The sequence below is a fragment of the Phyllobates terribilis genome, unplaced genomic scaffold (assembly GCF_046119375.1).
Source record: "Phyllobates terribilis strain yellow unplaced genomic scaffold, ASM4611937v1 Scaffold_1__5_contigs__length_1240528914, whole genome shotgun sequence".
In the NCBI taxonomy this organism is placed as follows: Eukaryota; Metazoa; Chordata; class Amphibia; order Anura; family Dendrobatidae; genus Phyllobates; species Phyllobates terribilis.
In genome coordinates, this window is record NW_027362761.1 from 463862390 (window position 1) to 463878071 (window position 15682).

General features: G+C 38.7%; 1 long non-coding RNA gene across 1 annotated transcript in view; it reads right to left on the reverse strand.

Moving 5' to 3' along the window:
• Window positions 1–267: 267 nt before the first annotated feature.
• The window catches only part of LOC141167811 (uncharacterized), a 135403-nt gene continuing 119988 nt past the window's right edge, over window positions 268–15682 (reverse strand). The window contains exon 3 of the long non-coding RNA XR_012251604.1: window positions 268–2242. This is a non-coding gene — a long non-coding RNA (uncharacterized lncRNA). The remainder of the gene's footprint in view (window positions 2243–15682) is intronic.

Below are 15682 nucleotides of genomic sequence, written 5' to 3' on the forward strand. Positions count from 1 at the left end.
GGAGATACTGGGTGCTGAAATTACTAGCCCCTAATGTGTTACTTTATTTTATCTATCTTATCTATTTATTTTTCCATTTTTATTTTCTCCACTCTGTTTTTGAGATACAGGGTGCTGAAATTACTAGCCCCTAATGTGTTACTTTATTTTATCATTCAACTGGGCGTTTCATTTCTTTCAGCTCTGGGCATCATAATAGGCTGAAAGTACACAAAACTGAAAGAAATGAAACGCCCAGTTGAATGTTAAAATAAAGTAACACATTAGGGGCTAGTAATTTCAGCACCCTGTATCTCAAAAACAGAGTGGAGAAAATAAAAATGGAAAAAATCATTTCTACCTATATTCTTGCTATATGTAGGACTGTACATTTTATAAGGTCAAAAATTGTGAAAGACCCTTTTTAATTTATAATAACATTTTTGATTTTATGTATTTATTATCTACTCCAGAGAAATCATTTGAAATTGGTGAATGATAATGTTTATGCAGTCAATTATATTAACATTAATATTTAAACAATGCGCTACAAAGCATGTTATTTATATATGTAAGATATTAATATTTTTGTCTGTGTCTGGAACTATGCAATACATTTTAGGTATTTAATTAGAGTGCCTGGCTCCACATTAACCTCTAGCATTAATAATAAAGTAGGCCAAATATATAAAGTAAATATATATATATATATATATATATATATATATATATATATATATATACAAATATGTCTCTCTTTACCATTTCTCTGGGCCCAAAATGTGTGAAGCAAGAAGACTATTTAAAAAAAAAACATGATTTTGTGATACTCTTTCATGAGATGACTTTGCTAGACATGTCTACTTGATTTTGATGTGAATTGCAGCCTGTCACTGGTTTTGCAAGTATGTTTAGATGTTGTATTGATTTAATATATCTTTTAAAATGGTGTCCTTAGGCAAATTAGAACAGGTGACGGATGCAGACCTGTATTTTAAAGCTAGTCAAAGAGACTCTTGAGCATTAAAGATTAGTGCAGGCAAAAAGTATTGTAGAGTCAGATTGCTACCAATGTTTTCTATCGTGGAGTGGAATGATGAGAGATGCAATATAATTGAAACTCCTCCATGTTATGTTTTTACATGAGGCTCAGAAAGTCAAACTCAGGCTTTTATTTGTATTCATATTTATTTGTAATTATTTTAAAATGTTCCAGTCAATAAAACAATTTTTTGTTTGTGCCTTTGTTTTTTCCTCTCTTTTTTCCAAGAACCATAACTTTTTTATTTTTCTTAAAGAATCAAGATTGTCTGACAAGCACTGTGCACCTCCATATGCACCTTGCCACTAATCTTAATCCAGTCGGGAGACTGGAGTAATATTCGTGGCGCAAGGAAAGCTGCTACTCGTCATGAATTTGACGAGTGGGGATTGCCATGCCCCTATACCACCCCAGCTGCACCCACTTTATCAGAGCAGGCAAAAATGGCGAGAGAATGCCATAAACTTTGTGACTTTTCAAAACTTTTGACACAGAATTCTGGCAAAATATCTTTGATGTATTGGGCCCTATATATTTATCTTCTAACTAAATAATTACATTATTTTATTATCTTTGCTAGTATGCAAAGTTGGTTTTAATTTTTTTCATTAAAAGTGAAGTTTTATTGGGATTTTTTTTCTCTACTTTTTATCTATTATTAAGACTAATATAAGATGTGAATAGGGATACCACTGGTCTGGTTTAGACCAAAAAAAGAGAAACTGAGCACAGAGAGAGCAAAAACATTTCCAATTAAAAATTCTAAACTTTTTTTCCCTCTTCTTTGCAATGCAATCCAATCCTCTCATTCATCTAAAAAGATGAGTGGCAGAAGAATCTTTTGACTGCGATATAAAAGGGTCCAAAGGCAGAAAGTTCAGCATGATGTGACAGTCATACTCAACATTTTGTACTTGCATTGGATCAGTTTAGATTAAAGAAATTTCCACAAATGTGTACATTAGTTTTTATGTAATCAAAAACTTTAACAGTAAGACCAACAGTGTAGCTCATCATAAAACAGTCCAAAATAACTAACCAAAAGAAATATTGAAGACTGAACCGTTGTTTTGTTTTTTTTCATCTGATGCATAAAATATTGGATTCATCATATTGAATCAAATTGTACAATACAACAAATTCTTCTAGCTGAGAAATTTAGCTTTGGCATCACTATGAAATGCTGATATAATCCAAATAAGGAGCATTAATGTCAACAGCCTACAAAAGAAAAGAGAAAAATGTGAAGTCAGTGAAAATATCAACATTGTTTATACAGTAATTATGATCTTGTTAAGTCAGTGATAATGAATTTAATTAAGAAAGACACAAGGAAGTCAATAATAATTTAAAGATATTTCATCATAAGCATAATCCATTTTTGGTTTCTTTTTAGCAAAAATAATATTATATAAAATTTCAATGAAAATAATGTATTAAAAAAAAAAATGAAAAACCTAATCTGAGAGTCAATATTTCATTTGTAGAGTTACAAGTTGTAGAATATTTTACAAGTCCAGGTAAGCATCAATTGCAATATTTCACCTATAGACTCTGGACTCGCAAAATTACAAGAATCTGCCACAAGCATGTTCACAAGAGAAGAGCGAATTTACCCCAGTGGAATTTAATTCGAATTGAATATTACAAAAATCTGCATTCACCAAAATGCTAATTTTCTGTAATTCGCTTAGGAGCTGACTCAGTAAATGGCGGCAACTAGCAGACATTTTCCTGAACTATAATATGCCATCAAAAGGTAAAAAAAAATACTTATGCTCAACTTTCCACTCACCCCTTCGACTCTTCTGCTCCTCACATCACCCATCCGGTCCTGTTCGCATCTTAATGTTGCAGTGAGCACTGAAATCTCCGGGACCTCTCATGCTAGGTGGGTGCTTCTGGCCTGGGATGGTTCTGCACAAGTGCGCTCAAGGTGCATGTTGTGACGTCATGATCTTTTGCATGCTTCTGCAGAACTCTCCCAGATCTCATCTGATGCAGAAGTCCCTGCCTAGCATGAGAAGCCGAGTGCTCATGGCAGTAATAAGAAGATGCAGCAAGGACTGGACCACTAATGGTGAAGAGTGGAGGAGCCAGAGAGGTGAGCGGTGAGGTGAGTATAAGCATTTTTTTACACCTTATGTTTATTATGCTCTGTGGTCTGCAAAGACCCTGGAGGATAATAACAGACATTACATTTGTAGATAACTTCTCTGCTAATCAAATTTGCCGGGAAAATCCATGCAAACAGGTGAATTTGCATTTTGCCTGATCCGCTCACACACATTGGTGCCATTATCTTCAGATATAAGGAGGCAGTGCCAAGTTATAAATATAGTTTCATGTAGGAACTATGGAGCTGTAGAGACATAATGCTTTGCAGGCACCATGTATGGGCTCTTCTGGGCTGAAGGTTACTAATGAAAAATAAACACTTTATTGTGTTTTAATTTAGTTTTTTTCTGTTCTAAAGACAATAGACATTTACAAACACAAGAAATTCCTCTCTTTAACATAAGAAACGTACAGCGAAAGTATATACCCTGCTTGGCATTTTTCATGTTCAGCTACCTCACAACCTGGAATTTCACTGTTTGTTTTTTTGAGGGTTTGCATCAGTTCATGTAAAGAACATGCCTACAACTGTGAACATTTAGTTTTCTTTGTATTATGAAGCAAACAACAAATAGGACAAAATAACTGAAAACTTATTCACCCCCCTAAAGTCAGTACTTTGCAGAGCCTTCTTTTTGCAGCAATTATAACTGCAAGTCGATTTGGATAAGTCTCTATGAGCTTTCCACATCTTGCCACTGGGATTTTTGCCTATTCCTTAAAGCAAAACTGCTCCAGCTCCTTCAAGTTTGATGGTTTCCTCTGGAGAACAGCAATCTTCAAGTCTGACCACAAATTCTCAACTGAATTAAGGTCTGGGCTATGACTAGACCACTACAAAACATTTACACATTTTCCCTTAAACCAACAGACATTGAATGTTGTTTTAGCAGCATGCTTTGGGTCTTTGTCTTTATGAAGGTGGACCTCAGTTCCAGTCTCAAATCACTGACAGACTGAAACAGGTTTTGATCAAGAATATCCTTGTATTTTGCTTCATCCATCTTCCCGTTGACTCAGACCACTTTACCTGTCTCTGCTGCCAAAAACATCCCAACAGAATGATGCTGCCACCACCATGTTTCATTGTGGGGATGGTGTTCTTGGAGTGTTGAGCTGTGTTGGTTTGACGCCAGACATAGCGTTTACCTTGGACAAAAAGATAAATCTTTGTCTCATCTGACCACACAACCTTCCTCCATACATTTGAGGAGTCTCCCACATGTCTTTTGGCAACGTGAAAACAAACCTTACAATTTTTGTCGTAAGTAAAGGCTTTATATCTGGCCACTCTTCTATAAAGGCCACCTCTATGGATTGTATGGCTTATTGTGGTCGTATGGACAGATATTCCAGTCTCTGCTTGGGAACTCTGCAGCTCCTTCAGGGTTACCTTTGGTCTCTGTGCTGCCTCTCTGATTAATGTCCTTTTTGTCCATGCTGTAAGTTTTGATGGGTGGCCCTCTCTTCGCAGGTTTGTTGTGGTAACATATTTTTTTCATTTGATGATAATGGATTTGATGGTGCACCAGGGATCATCAGAGATTGGGATTTTTTTTATAACCCAACCCTGGCTTGTACTTCTCAACAACTTTGTACCTGACTTGTTTGGAGATCTCCTTGGTCTTCATGGTGTTGTTTAGTTAGTGGTGCCTCTTGCTTAACCCCTTAAGGACCGAGCCACTTTGTACGTTAATGACCGGGTCAATTTTTTCAATTCTGACCACTGTCACTTTATGCGGTAATACCTCTGGAATGCTTCAACGGATCTCCCTGATTCTGAGATTGTTTTTTCATGCCATATTGTACTTCATGATAGTGGTAAAATTTATTTGATATGACTTGCATTTATTTGTAAAATAAACAGAAATTTGGAGAAAATTTTTAAAATTTTGCAATTTTCAAACTTTGAATTGTTATGCCCTGAAATCAGAGAGATATGTCACATAAAATAGTTAATAACCAACATTTCCCACATGTCTACGTTACATCAGCACAATTTTGGAACCTATTTTTTTTTTACTAGGGAGCTATAAGGGTTAAAAGTTGACCAGCGATTTCTCATTTTTCCAACAAAATTTACAAAACCATTTTTTTTAGCGACCACATCACATTTGAAGTCACTTTGAGGTGTCTATATGAGAGAAAATACCCAAAAGTGACACCATTCTAAAAACTGCACCCCTCAAGGAACTCAAACCACATTCAAGAAGTTTATTAACCCTTCAGGTGCTTCACAGAAACTGAAGCAATGAGGAAGAAAAAAATTAACATTTAACTTTTTTTCACAAAATATTACATTTAGACCAAAATTTTTTTATTTTCACAATAGTAACAGATAAAAATGGACCACAAAATGTATTTTGCAATTTCTCCTGAACATGCTGATACCAAATATGTGGTGTAAAACTACTGTTTGGGCGCACGGCAGGGACATTTTTACACTGGGATAATGGATAAAAATGGCACCAAAATTTGTCCCATAATTTATGCTGAATGTGGCAATACCTCATATGTGGCTGTACAGTACTGCTTGGCCACACGGCGACACTCAGGAGGGACGGAGAGCAATTTGCCTCCTGGAGCGCAGATTTTCCTAGAATAGTTTGTGTACCCCATATACAGAGCCCCTAAATGCTAGAAGAGCAGAATCCCCCCTCAAGTGACCCCATTTTGGAAATTATACCCCTGCCAAACATGTGGACACTAAATGTGGTTTAGACACACTGCGGTGCTCAGAAGGGAGGGAGGATTTGGATTTGGGAGTGCAGAATATGCTGAATTTCTTTTGGGGGGTGAGGAGCCATTTAGCTTTTCCAGAGCCTTTGTACTACCAGTAACGTGGAAGCCCCCTATATTTCCATAAACACATGACAGACCTGAGTGGGGACTTTTATGTGAAGCTTTTATTAGGAACATTTTACATAACATTTTAGATCACATTTATCCGACTCTCTACGCTGAGCACTTACTTTGGGGTTTCCACCTGAATCTCCAAATGATGTGATTCAGATGAAACCCTGGAGGGATACATTCACTATAATGAGGCAGCAGAGTTACTCCGGACTCCGTCTGGCCTCTGTTCAGCGTTGTCCTTCTTTTCAGAGGTGCACAAAACTGTGGCTGACCGCGCTTTTATTTACGCCTAAAAAGATGGACACCGCCGGGTCATAGGTCAGACGCCGTCCACAGTGCCTCCATCTGCCTCATTATAGGGAATCTTCCACCAGGGATTCTGTCTAAATCTCTTATTTCAGAGATTTACACGGAAACCCTGGTGTAAGTTCTCAGTGCAGAGCGCAGGGTAAATGTGAGCCGAGCCTTACTGCGATCTTTGGGAGGCAGAATAATCAAACCTGCAGCAGGTGAAGAATTGGTTTTATTTATTTATTACACCGTTCCTCATGTGGTATAAAAGTGATTAGACGACTTTATGCTTCGGGTCGGTGCGATTACAGCGATACCAGATTTATATCGGGTTTTTTCACTTCCCCAATATGAAAATCACACCTGAAACCAGATAAAAAGGGGAGAAATTGACTCAATCTTTGCATTGTGTATCTATGTGTGCCACACTAAGCATGGAGAACAGAAAAAGAGGAGTCTGAGAACTTGAGAACCAAAATTGTTGAAAAATATTAACAATCTCAAAGTTACAAGTCTATCTTTAGAGATGGTCCATGGTGCGCAACATAATCAAGAAGTCTGCAACCCATGGCACTGTATCTAATCTCCCTGGACATGGAGGATAGTTCAGATGGTAGATATGCAGGCCCAATCAGGTTTCAAAGAAATTTGTCTGGCAGGCTAAGGGTGCATCAATGTCAGCGTGAACTATCAGTCGACATTTGAATGAAATGAAACATAATGGCAGGAGACCCAGGAGGACTCCACTGCTGACACAGACATAAAAATGTTTGCCAAAACGTACGTCAGTAAGCCAAAATCTTTTTGGGAAAGCGTCTTGTGGACAGATGAGACCAGGATAGATCTTTTTGGTAAAATACATCATTCTACTCTTTACTAAAAATGTAATGTGGCCTACAAGGAAAAAGAACACAGAACCTATAGTCAGATATAGTGGATGTTCTGGGGTTTATATGCTGCTTTGGCACTGGGTGCCTTGAATGTGTGCAAGGCATCATGAAATCTGAAGATTACCAAAGGATTTTGGGTCGCAATCAGTGCCCAGTGTCAGAAAGCTAGGTTTGTGTCCTAGGTCATGGGTCTTCCAACAGGACAATGACCCGAAACAAACTTCAAGAAGCACCCAGAAAGGGATGGAAACAAAGCACTGGAGAGATCTGAAGTGGCCAGCAATGAGTCTGGATCTAAATCCCATTGATCAACTGTAGAGAGATCTTAAAATTGCTGTTTGCACCTTTCAAATATGAGAGAGTTTGCAAAAGAAGAGTGGTCCAAAATTCCAATTGAGAGGTGAAAGAAGCTTGTTGATGGTTATAGGAAGCAACTGATTGCAGTTATTAATTTCAAAGGGTGTGCAACCAAATATTAAGTTGAGGGAGCCAACAATTTTGTCCAGCCCATTTTCAGAGTTTTGGGTGAAATCATGTCCAATTTGCCTTTTTTCCCTCAGTTTTTTTGTGTTGTTCCAATACACACAAAGGAAATAAATATGTTTATAACAAAACATGTGTAATTGCAATAATTTTCTGGGAGAAATACTTCATTTTCTGGAACAATTTCAAGGATGCCAACACTTTTGGCTAAGACTGTATATACAGGTGCATCTCACTAAATTAGAATATCATCAAAAAGTTAATTTATTTCAGTTCTTCAATGCAATAAGTGAAACTCATATATTATATAGAGTCATTACAAACAGATTGATCTATTCAAGTGTTATCTCTGTTAATGTTGATAATTATGGATTACAGCCAATGAAAACACAAAAGTCATTATCTCAGTAAATTAAAATAATTAACAAAAACACCTGAAAAGGCTTCCTAAGCATTTAAAAAGGTCCCTTAGTCTGCTTCAGTAGGCACCACAATCATGGGGAAGACTGCTGACTTGACAGATGTCCAGAAGGCAGTCATTGACACACTTCACAAGGTTCCAGAGTTCCAATTTTCATTTGGAAATCAAGGTCCCAGAGTCTGGTGGAAGAGAGGAGAGGCACACAATCCAAGCTGCTTACGGTCTAGTGTGAAGTTTCCACAATCAGTGATGGTTTGGGGAGCCATGTCATCTGCTGGTGTAGGTCCACTGTGTTTTATCAAGATCAAAGTCAGCACAGCCGTCTACCAGGAAATTTTAGAGCACTTCATGCTTCCCTCTGCCGACAAGTTTTTGGAGATGAAAATTTCATTCTCCAGCAGGACTTGGCACCTGTCCACACTGCCAAAAGTACCAATACCTGGTTTACAAGCAACAGTATCACTGTGCTTGATTGGCCATCAAACTCGCCTGACCTTAACCCCATAGAGAAACTATGGGGTATTGTCAAGAGGAAGATGAGAGACACCAGAACCAACAATGCAGATGAGTTGAAGGCTGCTATCAAAGCAACCTGGGCTTCCTTAATTCCTCAGCAGTGCCAGTGGCTGATCGCCTCCATGCCATGCTGCATTGATGCAGGAATTGATGCAAAAGGAGCCCCAACCAAGTATTGAGTGCATAGTAAATACATTTCAGCAAGCGAATATTTCGGATTTAAAAAAAAATTTCAAGCTGTTGTTATAAAGTATTCTAATTTACTGAGAAAATGACTTTTGTGTTTTCATTGGCTGTAAGCCATAATCATCAACATTAACAGAAATAAACACTTGAAATAGATCACGCTGTTGGTAATGACTCTATATAATATACTGTACGTGTTTCACTTTTTGCATTGAAGAACTGAAATAAATGAACTTTTTGATGATATTCTATTTTAGTGAGCTGCATCTGTATATATACCGTATATTGATATTATTCATTACTAGTAATTGATTAAGAAGAATAATTCTCCATTTAACTTTTTATATGTATCATATTATTGCAAAATTATCAAAACAATATTTCACAATGTACAACAATAATTAAACTGATGACATTTACTGTAATATTAGTGGTAACAACAACAGACGTCACATTAGTAGTAATAATAATAAATCATATTTCTGGATCCATTATTTTATATAACTCCTGTCACTGTCCAGATTATTTTGTCTTCCTTATATTAATTTATGAAGTATTATATACTAAGGGAGAGTTAATGGAATATTATTATACAATATTTAGCATCTTATCTGAAAGCACACGGACAAACAGATGCAAATTCCCCGGAAACAGAGGCTTTTATCTGCGGCTCACCATCATCGTCAGAGTGATTTTTCTAATACATAATATAAAAACGCTGCCATAGTGACATTGTATGGATATGTTTTACTTTAGGAAATGCCAAGGTATTAGGGAACATAATGTAAACAGTCTCTTACAGAGATTATCATGATCGCTAAATGACAAGAGCCATAACTAATGGATTTAAGCAGATCCAGACCAGTACTATTTATGGATAGCTAAACAACATGTCTGATGTGTGAAAGATATGTTAATGGGAATTATTAGAAATATAGTGCTTATCCGACTGCATCCATAGTATCAGTTGTTCTAGGTTGGTAATCAAAGGCGTGGAGGTGTATTCTTATCACGCAAAAAGCTTTTTATGTGAAATCTCATGTTAAACCTTTAAGATTAATGTGACATTTTAACAACTTCCCCTGAAAAAAAAAGTAGTTACCAATCTTTAATAGTCTTCTCACACATCCCTTGGGGGAATGCCAAGCCATTAACACCATGGTCTATGTCCAACAAACTAAAGCTCATGAATTGGAATCTTCCGACAAGATGCATTAAATAAAACAGAATAATTATCTGTTGACTTCTGCCAGTCACAAAAAATGTCACTTTTATGGAGTTCTAGAACGTTTGTGCTATATAATAACTATTGTAAGTCGGTAATATGCCTCAAACAGAAAAAGTATTCTACACTTGGCTTTAAAGACTAATAATATATTCAGAATGAATACTAACAATGTGTCTTATAGGAAACCAATGCAACCAACACTTGGAATAAATCCAAATACCACATGCAAATATAATAATATACTTTACTGAAAAAATGTTAAAAACTTCATTTCATTTTAAGAGTCACTAGGTACAGAAAATTTCAAGAGGAAAGGATGAATCAAAAAAATTGGACACATATTGACCAGGATAAGTCCCAATATTAATTATCATTCTTATGGGTTAATGTTTCATAGGGGAATAATAGTATATATTTGCCAATATTAGCTCTTCCTTACCACCCACAAACATGTATAAAGTATAATTGTGCAGGTGGGGTCATAAAACCAGCCAAAATTTCAATGATATTGATATAGGATATCACAATATTGCTCACCGCATAAGCCTGTACAGCCAAAACAGTGCACTAATGCTCTCCCAAATAGAAAAAACAGAATCAGTCATTAAACTTACCCATTAGGGATATCACTAAGTCACGTGCCACAAATAATGCCCCGACGCGAGTTTCGCACACCCAGTGCTTTCTCAAGGGGAGTGTGTGAAGACTAAATCATGCCTCACCATATTTATATACAGCCTCCTCATATGTCCGCCAATTAGTGTGTCGCATGCCTGCGCTGTCACAGAATCTCCAAGAGTCCGAGATCCGGCTCTCCATTCCGGCGCGCATTCGGGGAAATCCCCATTAGACGTCATACATGCGTGCCGGAAGTGATGGAGGCCTTTGCCCAACAGTGGGTAAACTGTCTCAGTGCGCATGCGCCCGTCGGCGCCATTTTTTTGGAGTCTCATGCGGCGCACATCCATTACCCCAGACAGGAAGTGCTCTATGCAAATATTGCCCTGCAAACTGCCCGCACATAGTCACACACAAGAGCACTCGCACATACAGGGGAGAGGAGGACCATACCATCATCCCGTAAGTTTAAGCCCAAAATACAATGGGGCGTATCAAAGGGATGGTCCGCAAAGTATCTCCCATTATGAATCATAATGCTGTCCACACATTGTCTCTTAATCTGAGGCATAGTGCATTATAAGAAATGCATACATTATGACAGCATATAATAAGATTATAACAAAAGTGCGATCAAGTGCAGGAGGTCAGCATATATTTGTCGATCCAGAATGATACAAATCAAAACATATAACAAAATATATCAAATAACATTTATGAAGATAAGCACATTCCAGATCGAAGATTGTCCATCAATGTTAGGGCAATGTGGTCCATTCTTTTATAGATGAAATGAATGTCTCATAGAAAATAGCGAAAAAGCTGCGGCAGGCAGGCATATGGCAGGCAGGCATATCACAAAGTAGAATGCATATTTCCAATATTTCATTAAGTCCGGATTTCACCATCTCTTCTGCTGCAAACTAACCCTGAAAAGGTTACATCATAAGCCCAGACATGAGCTTGGGTCTATGAGCGAGATGGAACTCGAAGCACTCGGTGCCTTAGAAGACCTTTTACTAGAGCAAGGCCCGAATACTGACTTCCCCAGTGCAATTATGCCGAAGTCAACTGCATTTCCTCCCCTGTCGGTCAGCTCACCAATTGAGATTTTTGTCAAATTAGTTATGGAAGATCTTGGGAAAATCCCACGTGCGATTAGGAGAGATAACCTACATCCATTGCAGAGAAAAGCCCTTAAAGAACTCAAGGCTTTAGATGATGTGGTGATTAAGGCAGCCGACAAGGGGGGAAATGATGTGATTTGGCCCATCAATAAATACGAGAAGGAAGTGTATAGACAGCTTAGGAATAAGGATAACTATTCGACCCTCACAAATAACCCGGTATCTCAATTTAGCCGTGAACTCCAAGAAATTTTGGTGACAGCATATGAGGCTGGAATAATTACAAAAAAGGTATTGGAGGGTCTAACGGTTAAATTTCCGAAACTGCCCACTTTTTACTTACTCCCAAAGATCCATAAGGATCCGGTGGATCCTCCAGGACGTCCGATAGTCTCTGGTATGGGAGGGCTGTGCGAACCAATGTGCAAATTTATTGACAACTATTTAAAATCACTAGTAGAGACGCTGCCCTCCTATGTCAGGGACTCCTCCGACGTCCTGGGGAGGTTGGATGGCATATCTTTGGAAGAGGATATGTGGCTGGTGACCGCGGACGTGGAGTCCCTTTATACCTGTATAGATCATGGGGATGGATTACGAGCAACCCGTTTTTTTCTGGGGATGAGCAGTCTGGACGGGCCCATGGTCGACCTGATATTGGAATTGTTGGAATTCATTCTCAAACATAACTTCTATGTGTTTAATGACCGTTTTTATTTGCAGAAACGCGGTACTGCGATGGGTGCGGCCTGTGCCCCGTCATACGCAAATCTCTTCCTCGGCCTTTGGGAGAGGGAGATTTTTTGCGGTGAGGGGGCATATGCTGCTCACCATGTGCAGTACTGGTTTAGATACATAGATGACCTTTTGATTATATGGCAGGGAACTGTAGCTGAATTAAACAACTTTTTTGAGGAATTAAATATGAATAAATATAACATTAAACTCACACACAAATTTAGCAAAAATGAGATTGACTTCCTGGACATTGCAATGTCGGTCGACCAGATGGGCCTGATCCAGACTGATATCCATCGCAAAACCACATCTGTTAATTCAGTTTTGCATGCCTCATCTGCCCACTTACCTTCAACAATTAGAGCCATCCCCATTGGGCAATTTTTAAGGGCTAAAAGAACATGCTCCTCAGCAACTACCTTTGATCAGCAGGCACTAGACTTGCGGTATCGGTTCCTGGACAGGGGCTATAGCCATAGAATGATAAAGAAGGGATTTAACAGAGCAAGAGCAGTACCGCGGGAGAAACTACTCATGACTGCAAGAAAGAAACCTACAAACAATTCAGGGGTGAGATTTATCTCAACCTTTAATTGTGAGTGGAACTCAATGAGAAGTATTCTTAACAGGCATTGGCCTGTATTACTTACTGATCCGGTTTTGAGGAAAGAGATTCTGGAGACCCCACTAATGACGTCAAAACGGAGTAAGAATCTCCGGGACCATTTGGTTAAAAGTCACTACGTAGCAAAAGTCAAGAACTACTTTGGGAATAGCAAACAAAGATGGGGATGTTTTCCCTGCGGTGACTGCCTTGCCTGCGCAAACGGAAATATCATTAGAGCCAACTCTTTTTCCACAGCAAACGGGACTCGGACCTTCGCGGTCACCAGCTACATATCCTGCAGCACATCCTATGTAGTATACTATGGGGTGTGTCCCTGTAATAAAGTGTATGTTGGGCTTACTTCTAGGGAGTTACGTATTCGGGCCCGTGAACATGTCAGGGATATTATTGCGGCAGGGGAGGTGGAGGACCTGATGACCCTGAAAACTATCCCCAAACACTTTAAGATCTTCCATAACTCTGACCCCCGAGGTTTCAAAATAAGAGGGATTGATCGAGTTCATTGTGGAATTATGGGAGGGGATACAAAAAAGACCCTGGCCCAGCTCGAGCTCAAGTGGATTATCAACCTGGGAACTATGTCACCAACCGGATTGAATGAGAAACTTAGTTTTTCACCTTTCCTTTAATCTCTACTGCCTTTTTAACCCTATTTTATTTTATTTTTGTGTGATTTTTAATTGTGCTTTTTTCTTCTATGCCTTCTCTTTAGTAAAGAATACTCTGTTATTTTCTCACTATTTGGTGAAATCCGGACTTAATGAAATATTGGAAATATGCATTCTACTTTGTGATATGCCTGCCTGCCATATGCCTGCCTGCCGCAGCTTTTTCGCTATTTTCTATGAGACATTCATTTCATCTATAAAAGAATGGACCACATTGCCCTAACATTGATGGACAGTCTTCAATCTGGAATGTGCTTATCTTCATAAATGTTATTTGATATATTTTGTTATATGTTTTGATTTGTATCGTTCTGGATCGACAAATATATGCTGACCTCCTGCACTTGATCGCACTTTTGTTATAATCTTATTATGTGCTGTCATAATGTATGCATTTCTTATAATGCGCTATGCCTCAGATTAAGAGACAATGTGTGGACAGCATTATGATTCATAATGGGAGATACTTTGCGGACCATCCCTTTGATACGCCCCTTTTATTACGTGTTTATTATTATTATTACGCCAAGAAATCTGTTGTAAAACACTTTGCATAGTCAACACATTTTTGAGCAATATGGAGTTCGCAAAAATTGTTCCGATTTTTGGCATTTTGCCACTTTCAAACAGCCCCAGCAAAACAAGCAGAGTTGGGCAGGATGCTGGAAATGTTCCTCCAGTCTTAATTAAATAGAGGCCATTCTTTTTTCTTTCTAAAGTTCAAGAAATAGTATGAAGTTTATTGTATATTCCTTCCTACATGCCCTGTGAGGATGTATCGGTGTCACAGAGGGAAGAGTCACTCGTTTATTTAAAGAGCTTTATCCATCTGATAAAGTGATGGCATAGTGCTGGGATATTTACTAAATGGCGGGAATACAACCTCTTGAAACTCCACTAATCATAAAGAACCTACAGTGTAGATAGGCCCCAAGCAACTCAGGTATGTGAAAAATGGCAGCATGGCCATATTCAGGTGTATGGTGCCATCTGCAGTTCCTGGCACAATGGATGGATACATTGCTCTGCAAGGAAAATATAAAACTTTTGTAAATGCTTTTGCACAGGTTTGAAAGCACTGTTTCATTTTGAACACTAACAAAAATATATCACCCTATGGCTAATGCACCTTTTGTATGTGCCTGCCTTCAGGTGCCTTCCTTAAAGGCATACTGGATGCATTCAGTTCCAATAGTTACATTTTATAGTAGATCCAAATAAGGTAAACATGGCAAGATGTATACAGCTACTTACAGTATATCGAATCACACAAGTTTCCCAAGCAGAAGATGTCTATTGCTGGATATAATTGTATACATTTTATCATTATCCTCAGTAATCAATGTATACCATTCCCATGTGCTGTCTATGTCTTTTTCTACTGTTATGTCGTTATTAGTGTTGAGCCACCCCCGTAGTGTTCGAGTTCGGTTCGGTCCGTCGAACACCCGTGTGTTCGCCGAACTGTTCGTCGAACTGTTCGTCGAACACCTTCGAACACCGTTAAAACCAATGGCAGGCAAACAAAAACACATAGAAACACATAGAAAACACCTTCAAAGGTGTCCAAAAGCTGACAAACTGCTCAGAAGACACAACTAACACATGGAAAAGTGACAAGTACATATAGTCATGTGAAAAGAAAAGAGGTGGAGGAGTAAAAGGAGGGGGAGACACAGATATAGGCATGTCATGCCCTTCTAAAATCCAAAAAGTGAGAAGCCGACACGTTCAGTCCGCTCCTGCCCGTGCCACCTCCGCGTCGCCGGGTTTGTGCCAGAGCCGCGGTGAACCCTGACGGCCAGCCCCCCTCTCCCAATACTGGTGCCTGTCCGCTGGTGGGTCGAGAGAGCCCCCCTGTGGTGGAGGCAGCTCTAAGCTTTTCAATTTAAA